This window comes from Pseudovirgaria hyperparasitica, assembly GCF_010093815.1.
Source record: "Pseudovirgaria hyperparasitica strain CBS 121739 unplaced genomic scaffold EJ05scaffold_11, whole genome shotgun sequence".
NCBI lineage: Eukaryota > Fungi > Ascomycota > Dothideomycetes > Acrospermales > Acrospermaceae > Pseudovirgaria > Pseudovirgaria hyperparasitica.
This window is the reverse complement of record NW_022985559.1, coordinates 660,554-673,077: the sequence shown is the minus strand read 5'-3', so window position 1 is coordinate 673,077 and position 12,524 is coordinate 660,554.

The window sequence follows — 12,524 nt, the reverse complement described above, 5'->3', positions numbered from 1 at the left end:
GGGTACTACCTATATTAAAATCTTTTCTTAGAAATATTCCTTTCTTTAAAAAACTTCTTAACTCTTTATAGAGTTTTTTAGATTATTAGATATATTACCCGATCCTTATAGATATAGATTTATATAGATTTACTATAATTTAGTACGATTTACATAATTTACTAATTTTTATACCGTCCTTAGCTAGTAATAATATAATTCGTAATAATCCGTATAAATTAATAATAATCTTAATATAGTTTCCCGAAATCTTAACGCTCTAAAGTAATTAGCGCGGAAACAGGCGCCTTCGAATAATCCCTATCTTATATATATTACTAATATATCAAAAGCTATCGATCTACTGTTATGGACTTCGGCTTTGCCTTGTCTCTAGTATTACATGACGGAGCCGGGACGGATAGAGACTAGTATAGGGGTATCATGTAACCTCGCTTAAGACTATACTTAAAGCTATAACTATACGGCTTATCCCTATTCTCTCTAAGTTAAATTATAATATATCTTAATTACCATTATAGTAATACCTTAGTTATATCTATTACATTAATTTAACTTTAATTATCTCTTCCTATACGTGGCCTTATAGTATAAGATAGTCTTAACCCGTAAGACTCTAATCTAATGCGGTAACTCTCTAACTCCTTCCTTAGCTTTCGGGACGAGATACGGTCTATCCACGAGTCTATCACGGCCGCCTAAGCGGTAAGCGAGTCTCGGATATCTAACATCGAATATAGCGTCTATACGGCTCTACAACGTATCGACGCCCGCCTCCTTACGGTCGAGTTATATAGCTATACTCCCGCTACCTTAACTTATGGCGACTTATCCCTACCCTAGCCCGACTCCTCCCCGGTAGCGCTCTAACGCCTATATAGGCCCGAACTAGCCTTTCCTACGCGCGCTCCCGCCTTACTACTTTCTACGCCGTATATTATACTCGACCGGGCTCCTAAGAGGAAGCCCCTCCCCCTTAGCGACCCGTACGACGGGTCTAAGGCTCTCTTCTATACATGGTCCGTTATAATACGGTATAAGATTACCCGGGACGCCGACTTTATCGGCATCTATAGAGACTAAATAGCCCTTATTTAGGCTAATCTAGCGCCTAAGGTATAGAGGGGGGTTAGTGCCGTATATTCTACTAGGGGGCTAAACAGCAACTAGGACCCGCACGCGTTCTTAGACTACCTTAAATTCTAGTTCGGAGATACACATGCTAAAGAGCGGGCCCTCTAGCGGTTAAATATAATTATATAAAAGGTAAAGGAGCCGTTCACGGAGTACTTCGTGCGGTTCTATACTACCCTCTAGAAGGCTAGGGGAATATACTAGACCGACGACTAGAAGCTTATATAGCTCCGGGACGGCCTTAACTAGAAGACCTAGATAGTAGCTCTAAACCGGGGCCTCCCGGACTAGTACGAGGCCGCCATAGGCCGCCTTCGGAATATTAGTATAGATATAGAGTTATTTCGGCTCCGCACTAGGTAAAGCGCCGTACCTTAAAATAGACCTAGTAAGGATAAGGACGGCGACACGGCGATGTCGGCGGTTACTATTAAGGCCGTTAAGATAAAGGGTAAGGAGCGAGCCGCGTCCCTAATAGTAAAGGGTAGGGACGGGGTTAAGAAGAAAGAGACTCCTTCGTAGATCCCAAAGGACTTATTCTAGGAGCGCCGCACGGCGGGCGTGTATACCTAGTATAGCTAGGCTAGCTACTAATACTAGGGCTATCTAAACGCTATTAATATACGAGCGCTTAAGGTTACGGCCCTAGCTTAGAATAATACTAATTCTAACTCTAAGGCGGGGGAAGCATAGCCCTCTACTAAAGCCCGGGTCGGGGGACGTTACTATATTCGGTAAGGAACGAAGCTATAGGTGACCTAGATAATAGCTCCAACCTAGAGAATAGCGTGCCCGCTCGGGTTATAGATAGACCCCCACCTATTATATCGCTATTCCTCTAGGATAGGAAGTATATAGACGCCTTAGTAGATATAGGGTGCGAGTGTTTCGCGGTAGTTAGCCCGGCCCTTACGGCGGATGTAGCTAAGTCGTGTATCCCGGTCCTACGTCGTCGAGTAGCTCTCGCCGCTAATAGAGCGTTAGGACCGGAGATTATAGAAGTCGTTACCATCTAGTATAATATCGCGGGGTAGCGATAACACCTTACCGCCTATATAGTATCTAGGCTAGACCGGGACCTTATCCTCGGGAGCCCGTGGCTCTACTAGGCCGGCGCCGTTATCGATATACGCATAGGCGAAATCACGCTTTACCGTGCCCACGGCCTTATAGCCCGGGATATTAATGCCTATAGGCGCCTAATAAGTATCCGGGTCCTTACCGAGAAGGGCCGTATTCCTAGGGGTCTAGAGACGGCTTACCGCCGTAGGCGAGTAGTCGCTACTAGTATCCGCGACGTCACCCGCCTCCTATAACTTATACTCCCCTAGTCACCTCTAGTATCTAACTAGGACGTAACCGAGCTTACAGAGGATAGGCGCCCGCTCCTATTAATACTATACGCCTACCGCGATCTCTTTAATAAGGAAAAGGCGTTAGCGCTGCCTCCCCATAGAGGGAATACCGACTACTATATCCGCATTAAGTCTATACCGGCGGGAACCCCTATGAACCTCCCCTAGGGACCGCTCTACGCCATGTCTCGGGAATAACTTATAGAGCTCCGTCGCTAGCTTACGGATCTTATAGATAAGAGATAGATACGGGCTAGCTCCTTAGCGGCTAGGGCGCTAGTACTCCTTATCCCTAAGCCGGGAGGGAAGTAGCGGCTATATATTAACTATAGGGCCCTTAATAGTATTACCGAATAGGACCGATACCCGCTACCACTTATACGCGAGACCCTATATACCATTAGTAATATATCGTGGTTTAGTAAGGTAGACATCCGGGCGGTATTTTATAAACTATAGGTCGCCGCCGGGGACGAATATAAGACGGCCTTCTACACCCGGTTCGGCCTCTTTGAATAGATAGTTCTCCCTTTCGGTCTCTCCGGCGCCCCTACCTCCTTCTAGCGCTATATTAATAGGGTACTAAGTGGGGTCCTCGGGGTTACCTATATAGCGTATCTTAATAATATTCTTATATATACCCCGGGCACGTTAGAAGACCACTAGGCCGCTATAAAAACTATCCTATCTCTCCTTATAAAGGCGGACCTTTACTATAACCTTACTAAATGCCGTTTCGCTACTAAGGAGGTCCGGTACCTAGGTTACGTTATTACCGCTAGGGAGTTAATCCGCCCTAACCCGGAGAAGATTACCGCTATCCGGGACTAGAAGCCCCTAACTACGGTCCGGGGCGTCCGGTAGTTCGTTAGGTTCGTAAACTTCTACTATAACTTCCTCCCTAACTTCTCTACTATAGCGGCCCCGCTCCACGCCCTTACTAAGGCCGGGACGGCCTTCTACTAGGGCCCGGCTAAGGACCGCGCGTTTAATACGCTAAAGAACGCTTTTATTACCGGGCTAATCCTCTAGTTCTAGGACGAGACACGCGATATAATAGTCGAGGCGGATTACTCTAGACACGTAATAGGTAGATGCCTATCCTAAAAGGTTCGGGGTATTTAGTACCCGGTGGCCTACTATTCCGCGGCCCTTACGGCCGCTTAGCGGAACTATACGATCTATAATAAGGAGCTCCTTATAGTAGTTTAGTATCTCTAGGCGTGGGAACCTAAGCTCCGAAGCGTCTACCGCCCCTTTATAGTCTATATAGACTATAAAAACCTCGAGCACTTTACTAAGTCTTACCTTCTTATCCTACGGTAGTAATGATGGTCCGACTAGCTTATACTATTTAACTATAACCTTATATACCGGCCGGGATCCTAGGCGGCCCGCCCGGATACCCTAAGCCGCCGTAACTAGGACTTATCTAAAAAGTCCCTCCTAAGGGGACGGCTTATAACCCCACGGGCTATTAGAATAGTACTAGTAAGCACCCGCTCTAGGGAGTCCTATCTCCCCTAGAGACGAAGTATCTTTACCGACCCCCACCTCTAGAAGCTCTAGGACTAGGCCATTCGGTTAGTCCCGGTATACTAGGCCCGCTACGGGGCCGTAGTAGGCGGGGCACGCCTCTTTCTACCGGAGGCGCTTACTACTAAATAGGTTATAGACTATGCTATATCGGTATATAGAATACTAATATAGTAGGGGGTTATTTAGGTACCCGAGTAGGAACCCCTTACCACGACTATTATCTAGAAGTCCTATACCTCCCCCCTCGCGGGCCATCCTAGTAAGAATAAGACTTACGTAGCTATTCGGCGGGAGTACTACTAGGAGCGGATATAGACTAATATCCGGTAGTTTATATAAAACTATAACTACTATAGGGCCCACGTAAACCGACGTAAGGCCCCTAGCCTCCTCTAGCCTCTTCCGACGCCGGACCGGTTCTAGTCCTAAATTTCTCTAGATTTTATAACTAACCTCCCCTAATCGGACCTGTCCCGGCCCTGATATCTTCTTATTATTACGGACTAGCTCTTAAAGTTTATTTAGCTAGAGGTAATAACCTCTATAGTAGCCGAGGACTACGCTACGCGGTTCCGTAACACGTAGTAGCGTTTCTAGAGGTTCCCCTAGTCGATAATCATGGACCGGGGCTCGGACTAGCTTAGGTAGTTCTAGATAACCCTCTACTCTATAATAGGTATACGCTAGGATCTCTCTATGGCCTACTACCCGTAGATAGATAGTAGTACTAAGTGTACGAACCAGGAGGTATAGGCCGTACTACGCGTTATAGTAACTTTCGAGTAAACTAACTAGCCGGAATATCTCCCGGTATATTAGCTCGCCCTTAATAACCGCACCTTATTAGTAACCGGTATAGCGCTAAACTTACTTCTAAACGGATACTACGTCGAACTATTACCATAGTAGCTACTCCCTAACGCCTCTACGACCTTAGTAAAAGGTCGGGCTATAAATTTCCTTAAACACCTTTAGGACGGCGCTACCTTAGCTTAAGCGGCTATTACCTAGGCCGAGTAGCGCTTCTAAGACTCGGTAAACCGGTTATAACGCCCGGTAGAGCGTTTCGAGGTTAGTAATATAGTATAGTTCTCCCTCCGGAACGTGAAGACTAACCGCCCGAGCCAGAAGCTCGACTAGCTATAGGTAAAATACCGGGTTATAGTCTAACCTACCCCCTTAATAGTAACCCTCGACCTCCCTAGAGACCTTTATAAAATGGTCTATATAAGTCTTATTAAGCGCGCCGTAGAGGACCCCCTACCTAGCTAAGAGCGGCTTAATACCCGCCCGGGCCCGGCGCTCGAGCTTAATAAAGTAGACGAGGACGTCGTGGAGTACGAGGTTAAGGACATTCTATATACGAAAAATATATGGGGGTAGAATAAGCGATAGATGCTCGTAAAGTAGAAAGGGTAGTTATAACTAATATAGGTCCTACTTAAGGACGTAGAAGACACCGAGGCGCTAGACTAGTTCGAGTCTAGATATAGCGACGCTTAATTATATAACGGCCTACGACTCTAATGCATCCCTAAGTAGTAATATTACTCTACTATTATAGGCCTACGGCGGCCCCGATAACCTAATATAAGAGTAGAGATTTTAGGAAAGAAAGAAATAAACGCCAAATGCTAGTACCTAGTATAACCTAATAATAAACCGATACCCGCCTTAAGACATAAAAAGGTTATTTACCTAGCCCTACCCTAGGTTTACACGGCGCTAGGGCTGGTGCCGTCCTTATCCGTAAATCCTAACATAAGGTTAGTTACCTAGTCCTCCTCTAGGCTGTCTCCTAACAACGGCGGCGGCTATTAATCTAGGCGGGTAGCGAGGGCGAGTCGTACTCGTCCACGGGAGGGTTATAGCGGGGGCGGGCCGGCGACCGATAGCGGCGCGACGCTTAACGATCCTCGTGGGAACGGTGCCGACGGCTACCCGAGCGATAGCGACGGTCGTGCGACCGGTCCCGACGGTTATATAACCGGTTACGACGGTGGGGAGACCGATTACGGCGGGCGGGGGACCGGCTACGACGCTCGTAGAACCGGGAGCGGTCACGGTAGCGAGAAGAGGTCCGGGGCTAATGATAAGGCGGCGAGGACTTATAAGGAGGGGCGGTAATAGGGAGCCGGGGGGGCCTAATAGGGCGATGGCGAGAGCTCCGAGTCGGCGACTCCCTATGGCCTACGGGCTAGGGTCGGCGCGAGCGGCTACTACCTAATAAGGGCTCCTTATCCTCTATAACTACCTAAGTAATAAGGCGGCGAGATGGTAGCTCTGCTAGGCGGGCCAACCTAGACGCGACTTACTATATGGTGCCCTATATCACGCGTTAGAATAGGCATTTAGGCTTATAAAGCTTATATACCTATAAGGTACCGATACTAGTACGTAGCTTACCTATCTAGGCCTCGTTATAGGATACGTACTAATTTATCTAGTGAATCACGCTACTAATCTAGCCACGGTTACTACTACCGCAATACGGCGGCTTAAATAACGTTATAGTACCATAATAAGGCGTTACGGGAGCCTAACTAATAATACTAGCGTTACGTTACGTAATATAGGTAATCTCTAAGTTAGACTTATAGTTCTCGTATAGGCGGTAGAACTTAGAGTTTATACACGGCTACTTACCGGACGAAGGCTTTATCGGGTCTAGGCCGCGACTACCATAATTCGTTATATGGCTGAAGTTATTATTAACCGACTCGTATATAAACTTTTTAAGACGACTCTACGCCTTACGTAAGACCGGGTACATGGCGAGCTCCTTAGTATTCTATAAGTAGATCCCCTTCGACGTATAGTACTTTATATAGTTAGTACCGCGGCTAGGCTTATAGCTATACTCTAAGATTAGTAGGCGCCGCTACGGCGTAGAGACGGCACATACCTAAGCACCCTAGTTTTCTCTAGGGCCTTTATGTATATGCAATATGCGAAGTATACGGACTTAGTGCGCTCGTCTTCTAACGAGTTACCCTCTATAACATATAGCTCTATATAGTAAATAGGCTTGGCCTATCGGGGTACGGTAGAAGGAATAGTCTATCTAGTTAGTATAAGGAACGGCGTAGGGATAGGACCTACTCACGGTGCGATCGGCTGGTTCCTAGCGCCTAGACGCGCGACGATTATTAGGGTCTTAACCTCTAGCATCTATAGCCACCGCCGAGACGGCGCCGGCTTCTATAATAGGACTATTTAGGCCTAGAGTGCTTATAATAATAGTATAGAAGCTACGAGGTGGTATACGAGTTTACTAATATTATAGTAGCTACTACGCGGTATCGAGATAGTAGGTATAAGGGTAGTTAAGGAAGAAGAAAGTCGCTAGACGTGGGACCTATATACTCACGTTAGGGAAAATCGTATAGGCCGGGGTAGAGCCGGTTCTAAAATGGACGATAATAATAATAAACGCGGGTTATACGCAAGCTACCCTACTACTACTATATAACCCCTAGCCCGGAGAGTAGCCGGTCTTAAAACGGATAATAATAAAACGGGACGCGCGGTTCGTGCGTAGGCTACCCTACCTTTATATAACCCGACGCGGCACGCCGTAATACGAGGAGCCTACCTCCGCCACGTGACCGCCACGATATAACTATAGGATTCTACTACCTTATAATTATATAACCTACGACGCCATGATATAAGGAACTAACCTCCACCACGTAACCGCTAGGACGCTACTATAAAAAGCTACCACCTTACTAGAAGGAATATATAGCCCTACGGTTATTATATAGTACGATATAAAGACCGTAAACCTAAGACCTAACCGAGCCGGTTATTATTATATAAAATACTAAGCCGGTCCCTAGGACGATTCTAGAGAATAAGGGTATATTATGGACTTCGGCTTTACCTTATCTCTAGTATTATATAACGGAGCCGGGACGGATAGAGACTAGTATAGGGGTATCACGTGACCTCGCTTAAGACTATACTTAAAGCTATAACCATACGGCTTATCCCTATTCTCTCTAAGTTAAATTATAATATATCTTAATTACCATTGTAGTAACACCTTAGTTATATCCATTACATCTACCCCGACCTAGGCCGGGCTCTAATAATCTAGCTATATATTATTATAGTTATTACTTTCTATTATATATTACTTACGGTAGTACTAAATCTATAATATACGGTACTTATATAACTAAGAAGCGTTATTACTTATAGGTATTTAAGTAAGTTCGAAGAACTTTACGTAGATTTACTTATATTAGTATAGATTACTACTAGGCCTCTAGTAACCCCTACTAATAAGAAGCGTGGTACTACCAATCGTAACGCCTTAGAGAAGGCTTTCTATAAGCTATATATCTAAGGTAAGGGTTACGCCTAGGAGTACGATTCTAATAAGATCCGTAAGGATTTATTAGAATCTACTATAGCTATTATTACCGCGATTACTAGGTAATATCGTTTTTCTTAAATTATTATAGATTCTTACTAATATATATTAATCTCTATAATAGTGCTAAAATCTCTACTACTTCGGACTTCTTTCTATATACTAGCGATATTAGAATTCCTAGAAAAGGTTCTAGTAAAAAGGCTAAGGTTCCTTCCTCGCGCGTGCTAAAGAGCCGTAAATTTAGGGAAGATAGCTCTAATCTAGAAGTTTCTATACTAAAGGTATATGGTTCTATACCGATCGTTAAATCTTTTCGCTAATTTATATAATTCTTAGCGTGCCCGCGCCGGTCCGTCTCTCTCTATCCTAGGTCCCGCCGCTCCGTAGGTTTCTATAGAGGAGTTTATAGTTATAAGGCGCGCTATATAGAATTTATAGCGTCGGAACGAAAGGCTAGAGACTTATATTATAAAGCTCTATACTATACTAAATAAGAACTAGTAGAAGGAATTAGATATAACCATCGCGGTAATTAGTACTTCTACTCCTACTCTAACTTAATCGGTTTAGATCTATACTGATTAGTACTAATATGTCTCTTTTATCTAGCGTTTTTAGTTTTTTAGTTTTAATTTTAAAGTGATCTTACTTCTTCTAGATAGATTAGTATGAGTTTATATAGATCTATATAGATCTTTATATTTTCTTTTAGCTTTCTTAATTTTATCTTTCTTTAATAATAACTTCTTTAATCTCTTTAGTAATCTATAATAATAATAATAATAATATTGGTAAACTAGGTAGAGTACCACTCTATAGGCGCATGCCTCCTCTAGTCTAAGCTACTATATAAGAAGAAACCTACGAATAGGAAAAACTCCCTTATATCCATGACTACGCTCTGTCTATCCTCTCGTTCTTTATATGTATATAGCCCTAGGGGCTATCTATAGATCTATAGCCTATATTATAATGGTTTACCCTTAGGTAGCACGTATAGGTGCGGAGATTATTAGTTAAGGGCTGCCCTTAACTAATAATCGCGGTTCTCCCGGGGTTCTTCCGACGTATACCGGGGTTCTTCTAGTATATATTGGGCTTCTTCCGGCATATATACGCGGGTCTACTAGAACTAGGGGAGAGGAAGGTATATAAGTATCTATTAGGCGATGTTCTTAGAGTACTTATTAAGCTATTACGTAATATCGGAGGTCCTTATTATACGGACGAGGGCTTATCTTAGGGTATAGAGACTAGAGTACGTCGCGAGGTAGTGGCGTATTATACCTCTCCGGCCGTAGTCCTCGTACTAGGGAGATATATCTAGGACGCCTCTCTAGTAGAGGTAATATAGGAGACCTATAGCGTCTATTTAGGCTTAGAGGAGTATAGATACTTAGGCCTTCGTTAGCCCTTTATATATCTATTTACTCGATTCCTTCTAAGGCCCTTAGATCTATTCTAGATATCTATCCTATTAGGAGGCCCACTAGGCTTTAAGTACCTCCCTCTATTTATCCTAGATCTACGACCGCATAACGCGGCTAAGCTCCTTAGGGCTCTATTAGCTCGGGACGGCATCCGGGTTATTTCGAACCTCCTATATAGTCTAGCTTAAGTCCGCCTCTATATAGTATTTATATTATACTTGAGTTTATTCTATAGTAGGGAGGGCCTAGTAATGTGTGCGGATACGTGTACGTAGTATAGCGAAGGTATATACCCTATCTCCTCTATATTCTTATACTTATTATTTAGTAAAGTATATAAGTCTCTATATCTAGTAGAAGTCCTATATACTTATTACGTTTATCTCGCGTTAGAGAAGCGTCGTATTAGTAGCTTTATATATACTAGAGATAAGGCCGAGTATACGGTTTTATATAGACTTAAGCTTTGCCCGCCAAGCTTATATAAGGGCCGTATACTAGTACTCGTGTCTATATATAAAGGCTGGGCGTACTAGAGAGACGTATAGCTATCTCGCCTTATCCCGGGCTATTCCCTACGTGGATACTATAATCCAGCGTATAGCGGTTTCTATCTAGAGGGCTCTAGAGACGGCGTGTGCCACCTATGGTCCCTATTTTAGCTTATTATCGATTATAACGCCGAGTGCTCGTATGCTCTATGCTAGTGGTTCTATAAAGGCGTCGATTTAGGGGCGACGTGCCCTCTCCCTAGTAGCCTATCCTCTACGGCGGTTAATAAAGTATATAAGCTAGTATTTTTTAGGTGCGAATTTTGCTCCGTGGCGCTTTACCCACTGGACGCATTTCTCGTGGTCTCGTTTAAGCCTCTAGTTCGAAGTCGGATAACTCCTATAGGTTCGACGTACCCTATACCATTAGGCCCTACTCCTATTTTCGCCTTATCTCATCCCCTTTAGACTTATACCTCCGGCTCTACTAGAAGAGGGGCACGACGCCTTCTCTAGCTAGGAAACTACGAGGTTTACTCCTTAAACCCATATTACTAGCGTACGTGCCTAGCGACACGTTCTATCTCTTTATAAATCGATACGCGCATCCGTTCTCTCGGGCTATATAGTAGTCTCCCCGGCCAGGACGTAATCCCGCCTACTTCTAGATATACTAAAGGTTAGAGCCTATTAAAGGGGTAAGGTCCTTAGAGCTAGTAGTTACTACTATATACCACGCCCCGCCTTTAAGTATAGCTACTATCCGGTTTCGCGTTACCTATAAGGATCTCTCTATAATGGGCCGACCGTGTCTTATAGGCGAGTATCCTTTAAATTCTATACGTGTATACTCGCGTGACGCGCCTAGGCGACTTAAGTATTCTCTACCTACTAACCTAACTTATTTCTACTACTTTTTAATAGGTCCCTATAGCCGTCTCTTATCTATATCCGTGTACTATTATCTATATATACTAGTACCCTACCTTCTACGGTAGACTATAACATCTCTTATACGCGGGAGCCGCTCTATCTATTCTAGACCTAAGCGGTATCCCATATCGAGCGAAAGGTCTTAATAGAGTCGTACTACTAGTGGTCGCGCTAGGCGTCTTAATAAACGTAGTTTAATACTATAGGAGAGTTAGCCTTAATAAGTTTATCCGTAGTAGTTTATAGTTACCCTCGACGTGATTTCTCGCTAATTCTTATATATCTAGAGCCATTTAAGTCTCGAGGTGTCCTATCGCGCTACTAAGACTTCCGCTTTCTCTACCTATATGGTAAGGTAGATTTAGGTCTACTTTCGACATAGTAGTAGCGCGTTAGATGGTTTTCTTATCCTAGTATCCTCGTGGACTCCTCTTAACGCGTTAATTAAGAATAGGATAGAAGTATATACTATCCTAGCTAGTTTATTACGGTGTGGTCCCTATAGAGTAACGCGTCGCGAAAACTCTATAACCACCTACCTAGCGACGACGAGGTCGCCATTAACGCCGCTCCGAATCTCTTGCTACCTCCGAAGAGGTATTGCCTAGCTACGACGACGTAGACGCGGTTCGTAAGACTTCGTAGCCTCTTTAGTAATCTATACCAATCTATACCAATCGGCACCGATTTTTAATGTCCATTTCTCTTAGTAAATCATTTTTCTAAGTCTCTTTTTTAGTTAAATTTTTTAAAGTTCTAAGTTCGAACTTTCTAAGGAAGTTCCTTAATTCCTTAGAATATTTTAAAGATCTATATCTCTTTTACCTTCTTCCTTTTAGGCGGCCGTCCTTAGCGCTAAACTATACTAAAAAACGTCGAATCGCCGTACTTTAGTATAATTCTCTATAATTCCGCGGCTTCCTTTGCTAATCGCTACTTATATACTAATATCGCTACTTTACTAATATTTATTATAGGTTCCTAAGTATCTTCGTTAGGATTATATCCTTTCTAATAAATTTTATATAGCCACGTGCCATCTTCGGCGCGTTACTAGCTAAGTATCTACTTAACTTTATAGATATCTATACCTTCTTACGTAACTACTTTATATAGTATCTATTTAGAATAATCCGGTAATAATAAGGCATAAAATAGCTCGAGAAGCGTAATATAGAATATATTATATATCTTTAACGTAGGAGGGAGTTATAACTCGTACGCCTAGTCATTAATTACACGAGTAATCTTATATAGA